The sequence below is a fragment of the Beta vulgaris genome, chromosome 6 (genome assembly GCF_026745355.1).
Source record: "Beta vulgaris subsp. vulgaris cultivar EL10 chromosome 6, EL10.2, whole genome shotgun sequence".
In the NCBI taxonomy this organism is placed as follows: Eukaryota; Viridiplantae; Streptophyta; class Magnoliopsida; order Caryophyllales; family Amaranthaceae; genus Beta; species Beta vulgaris.
The window spans coordinates 65994757-66000756 of record NC_079207.1 but is presented as its reverse complement, the minus strand read 5'-3'; the positions used below and the strand labels follow the sequence as shown (position 1 = coordinate 66000756).

Genomic DNA, 6000 nt, shown 5'->3' with positions numbered 1-6000 from the left:
CAAGTTCGAGTTAGGAACTTGAGTAAATTCTTGCTGTTTATGCGTAAACTCAGAGTGAAGTCTATCCAAGGGTGAAAGGTTTGAATAAACATGTTGTAAAGAGTTGTGGGAACTTTTAAGGTACTTAGAGTTAAGTCTAGTGAGTCAAAGTTTCGAGTAGAACTTGTGAGAGAGTTAGTGTAATATCCTGAAAAACTTAAACGTGTTTAAGTAAATAATTAATTTTAGTGAGTAGTTAAAATTTGTTTTATTTTATCGTTTCACTAATTAAGCTATGTATAATAAAACGAATATAGAACTGCCATATAAAATTTACCAACTTAAGATGTTAATATCTATGCGACGATATAATTTTTTATTTTATAAGTTCACGAGTTAAACAAGAGGGTTAGTTTTGTTGTTAATTCATTAAGACACAAATATCCGAGTTTCACCAAAATTTTACAAAGCTACGTTTAACGTGAAAGTGTGGAGCAAAATTTCTGATTTTTGGTTACAAAATAAAAAGGAAAAATAAAAGCTTCCATGGTCAACTACACAATAATTTTACGTTCTTCTTCACCCTTCCATGGTCACTTGGCAAGCATGTCAAGACACTCCCTCCTTTTTCCTCTGTCAAAATCCTGCTACCAATCAATTACCTTAGCTTCTTCATGTAAAAAAAAATCAGATTAATTACTCTAATTTTCTCCCTCCCAACCACTGATTTTGGGTTCTCAATCTCACTATAAATAGCCATGAAAATCTCTCACCAAGAACACCATCAACAACAATTCTATAAACTTACTCCTCTCATATCTTACTCCACCACCACCTACGAACCATCTTTCAACTACCACAATTCCAGTCACAAATTCGTCGGAAACTCGCCGGAAAACATGACCCAAAGTAACCCAAAAAGAGAAACCCATATTTCCCTTCTCTCTCCTCTGTTTCGGGTTTCAAACGCCACCACCATCGGCTGCCGCTGGCTTGCGGACGCCACGACAGACGCCTGCTACCTCGCGCATCGCTCGCCGGCCACCTAGACCCTCGCCGGAGATCCACCGTGCCAGCACCCTCGCGTTCTCTCCTCTTTCTCGCACTTTTCTTTCTCGCGTCCTCTCTTTCGTCGCGCTAGCAACACCGCGCACAACCACCGCGGCACGCAGCTCGTCGCCGCCGTTCGCCGGTCTCGTCGCTGTCGTTCGCCGCTGCTCGCCATCGTCGCCGGAGCCGACCTCCTGCCGCTGTCGTCCCTAGCTCCCTGCTCTAAGAAGCAGAGGTAACGACATCCTTTGTTTTCTTTTAAAGAATTTATGATTTCCCAGTTTATTAATTCTAGCCCAATAACTTTTACTAGTTAGAATTTGTGTGGGCCTAGGACCTTAGACTCAGAGCTAAAGCTAAGTTTTTATAATATGAATTTTTATTATGTTGTAGGGCTAAAAAGATGTTTGAACTTGTTTTATGGATTAATTTAACTAGTTTAATTAAACCACTTAATCTGATTTCTTAAAATCTAGTATTGGGTTATTTTTCATGATTACTAAATAAAGTTGAGTTGTTTGAAACTAATTAAAATCCAATAAGCTTGTTATTTATAATATGAGTTTAAGTTATTATTACTTCACTAATACTTAAGTTCACTTATAATAACAAGATAGCTTGACCTACTAGTTTTACAAGATGAAATAATATTAAAATAATGTTTTTTTTTTGAAAGAATATTAAAATAATGTTAATGTAACTAGTATAGTAAGAAACTTAATTAGTTTAATAATACACGATTTGTAACACCTCCAAATTTCTCCCTTTATAAAGAATATATTTTAATATAAACACTTGAGAAACTTGAGAGTATTACCGCCACGTGATAACGTTAAAGGCTAAAACTACTAACTACTAAATTAACAATGCAGCGGAATTAATAAAAATAACTTCTGTTTATTGATAAATAAAAATTTATTGTTTCAACTAAGACAAAGGGAAATATAAAACATAATGACTACTAAACTAAGCTATGTAGTAATCCTCACTAGCTCCCCATATGTAGTATGCATCAATCAACCTGAAAAATCTGCTCACCAAAAGGATCATCATAGGGACAAAGCCATAAAACAAACAAAACAAAATGCGTGTCAGTAAAAATACTGAGTACATGTATATGCGGAAATTTAAACACTTTATTAAACATTCAAAAGAATATTCCTATAAATCTTCCTTGAATACTTGAAATAACTTGTATAAATTCCTTGGATACTTGTATAATATAAAGTATATAACTTTAATAAAACTCTTTTTCCTTGCCTAGGTACCTTTCCTAAAGTGTGCACACCCCCCAAGTTTAGTATTCCTTACTGAGTCTATTACGAGGGGAACTACCTTGTCCACATGACTTATACAAAAAGTACATGGGTAAAATATAATAGATACCGTTCTTGTTAGTAAATAACAAGCCTTGGCCTCTTTATAAATTGTGATCATAAAAGATCATATAACTAATAAAAATCTTTCGGAAATAATCCTCCTTTATAAAGAATAGTAATCCTTATATATATAACTTTTGCCATTTAAAAGGCATAATATTAATAACTTGCTTATATCAAATAATCCTTGAAAATAATCTTTCTTTGTAAATAATAATAATACTTATAAACTTAATCATAATAGAAGTTATCGCAAATAATACCCTTGCAACTTCATAAATAAGGATACATGACAGTAATATAACTGAGTGAATTTAGTAATGAAAACTTATCTCTTCATTTAGCAAAGTCAATCATTACTATAACAACCTAGTGATCCTAACGTTTAGTGGAAACCAAAAATACCAAGCAGTAAACAACAATATATAAGACAATTCATTAGTGGATCAACTAATATATTAACACCTATGGTAAGTTTATCAACAAGACCATGCTAGTGAATGACCCTAACACCGCAACATGCATGGTGGACGAAATAAAGTCGGCATATGTATAGTTAGTAAATATTAGTATTATCCAATAAATATGTATTACAACACCAATCTAATTTCGACCGTTTATCAACCTTCAACCAAATTGTAAATAACTCACGAAGCATAATTTTCAATGCAAACAATAACCTATACACATGATACTATATAGGCAGAATAATATTTAAAGATCTACATATACACGCACCTTCAAAATAATAACTACTAGGGAGGAAAATAGAGAAGGTAGGCTAAGAGGGAGAGAGTTTAAATTTGAGAAAAGAGATTTATTCCTCAATTTGGTGTGAAGAATATGGTGGGTGGAGACCCCTATTTATACTAGTTGGGTAAATAGGATAAGAATAGGAATAGGAACTAAAAGATAGATTCTTGAGAAAAGATAATTACTTTAGGTAGGATAAACTATCTTTTATGCTAATATAGCTAGAATAGAGGAATATTCCACAAGATAAATAGTCTAGATGCTAATTAACCAAAAGATAAAATAAACCAATTAACAAATTAACCCAAAAGATAAAACAACAAAAGTAACTCACTTTTGATAGCTTCCTGGCGTTAGCTGCGGAAGTTTACAATTTTTTTTTTTTTTCTTTTTCTTTTTATATAAATCTTTTGTAAATCTTTTTTGAAATTTCTTTTTAAAAATATCTTCTAACTACTTGGATTACAAGTTGTAAACTTAGGCCCAGTATATAATTTGGGCTAGAATTTATTTGAAAACCCCATAATTTAATATAAAAGCCTATTTAAAACCTTAATAATTAATAAAAGCCTTTTTAGTATATAAAACCTTTTAAAAAAATATCACTAATAACTTACTAAAAATACGGAGTATTACACGATTAATTGGTGATTAACTATGAACTCGAATAATAATATACTTTCGAATGGTTGTATAATATATAATAATATAACTTTAATGTTTCGATAATTTCTAAAAGTATAACTAAATGAGCTATTTCACCTATTTAGTGGTTTAAAGAGTCGCCATAAGAAGTTATTAACAACTAAGTTAATGATGACCTTTAATGAGACCTTTACGACGTAATAATGAACTTTATGACCTTAATAAGCGCTAACTAATATTTAGGCTTAAAAGCTAAATAACGAAACATTCATTAATAAAATTATTCTTGAATAGATTAAAGAAGATAAAGGATATTACAAGCCTCCTCGGGCTATCATGGTTGGTAAGCAGGAATTCAGGTAACGTCTACTGCTAACACCCGCATTCTCCTTCAAAGTATGTTTTATGATCATGACTAATATCATGTTTTATATATGGATTGCGGGATCGAAATGAAATGTTTTATGATGGTTATGATGATATGATGCTATGAAATGATGATGATGATGATGATGTTATGATGAAATGAATGAATATAATTATTCACGATGATGATATGCTTAAAAGAAATGAAACATGATAAATTTAAGTGAAAGACGGTTCTCGGCAAGTATTCCGTTATCCCGGGTCGTGCACGTACCTTCCGGCCGGTTAACCACCTTCCGTTTAGTGAGGGCTATTGTCCCCGGGTGGCACCGCGCATTCTGGGCAAATAACGCCACCTTCCGTTTAGTGAGGGCTTTTGTCCTCGGGTGGTTGCCTTCTGTTTACGATGTTATTATGTTCTGGGGATACGTCCCTTCTGTTGTACGAGCCAAGTTACCAAAGTAAAAGATATATGATGATGAACATGATAAAGAAGATAATGTAACATGATATGCTATGTTTGCAATATAGTTTTACTTATTCTTTCCCCCCTGTTTATAAATAAAATGATGTGAAATGAATTTACGATGTTAGAGTAGTATGTTACCGAGCCTCGGCTCATGACGTTTTGTTTTATGTTTTAGGTATGGAAGAACAATTGTGGATCACTATTATACTACGTTATGGAGAATTGGAGATTATGTATGATTCATGAGGTTTTAAGTTACTTTCTTTGATGGATAAACAAGTATTATTTTGCGATGAGTAATTGTATAGTTGATTTTAAAATTTTAGGCTACTATTTTATTTGTGGGCCATAACCCACAAACTTAAGTTATGCTTCCGTTGACGATTAAGGTTATGTAAACTTTCGGGGAGTTACAGTTAGAGTTCCGAGTAAAACTTGTAAGAGAGTTGGAGTTTCGAGTGGAACTTGCGCATGTAATATGTTGTAACAGAGGAGGTTCCCTATTATAGTGAGGATATTTATAAATGTGAGGTAGTATATTTACAAAGTAAGGTATATATATTTTGTATTTATATTTGGAAGTTTTTGCTCATTTTGTGACAATAATAATGTAAATTAAAGGAGCAGCAGGTGATAGCCTAGTAAGTATAGGCATCGTCTCCGATCTTAGAAGTTAAGGGATCGAGTCTCACCCCTTGTAAGGAGGGATTACCAATTTTCCTCATTCCTTGCAAGAGATTTCATCTTACCTTTATATTAAAAAAAATGTAAATTAAAGAATGTTCTACAAAGGCCCATTTTAGAATGTTATATGGAGTATGGACCCCATACCAAAAAAAAAGGTACGTAAGGTGGATATTGATTTTATCGTTTTTAGAATTCTTGCTATTTTTTGCTACTCCTCTGTTGGGCTGTCACCACTTTTTTGTTGTTTAGTAAAGTGGTGGGGGCCGGGGTCCAAATTATTGATTAAAAAAAAGGAACATAACGAAGTTTGTGGCAGAAAACTAATACAGATTTATTGGACAACTCTCTTCCATGGGGAAAGAAGCAGGTGAGCTGGTGATGCATTTACACACCCTACCCCAACTCTCTCAGGCATCTCCCACATAAATATCAGAAAAAAAGACAAACAACACGACAAGAAAAAGTAATTCAGACACTTGGTACGATTGTTACACTTTATGATACTAGCAATTTGGGCCATTTTTTTACAATAATGTTTTTCATACAGTCATTATATAAGAACAAGGTTTTTTTGGGCCTGTAAAATATGGGTCAGATAATGTTACCAATTTACTTAAACTTAGGTGTTTATAATGATATGGCCCGTGTTCTTTCTCACTGTCGCTACTTGCT

The 6000-nt window shown here is 33.2% G+C and overlaps 1 long non-coding RNA gene across 1 annotated transcript; it reads left to right on the top strand.

Moving 5' to 3' along the window:
• Positions 1-459: 459 nt before the first annotated feature.
• On the top strand, positions 460-5213 carry LOC125499017 (uncharacterized). Its single transcript, XR_007275679.2, has 2 exons — positions 460-1264; positions 4817-5213. It is a non-coding gene; the product is annotated as an uncharacterized LOC125499017 (long non-coding RNA).
• The last annotated feature ends 787 nt before the right edge of the window (positions 5214-6000 follow it).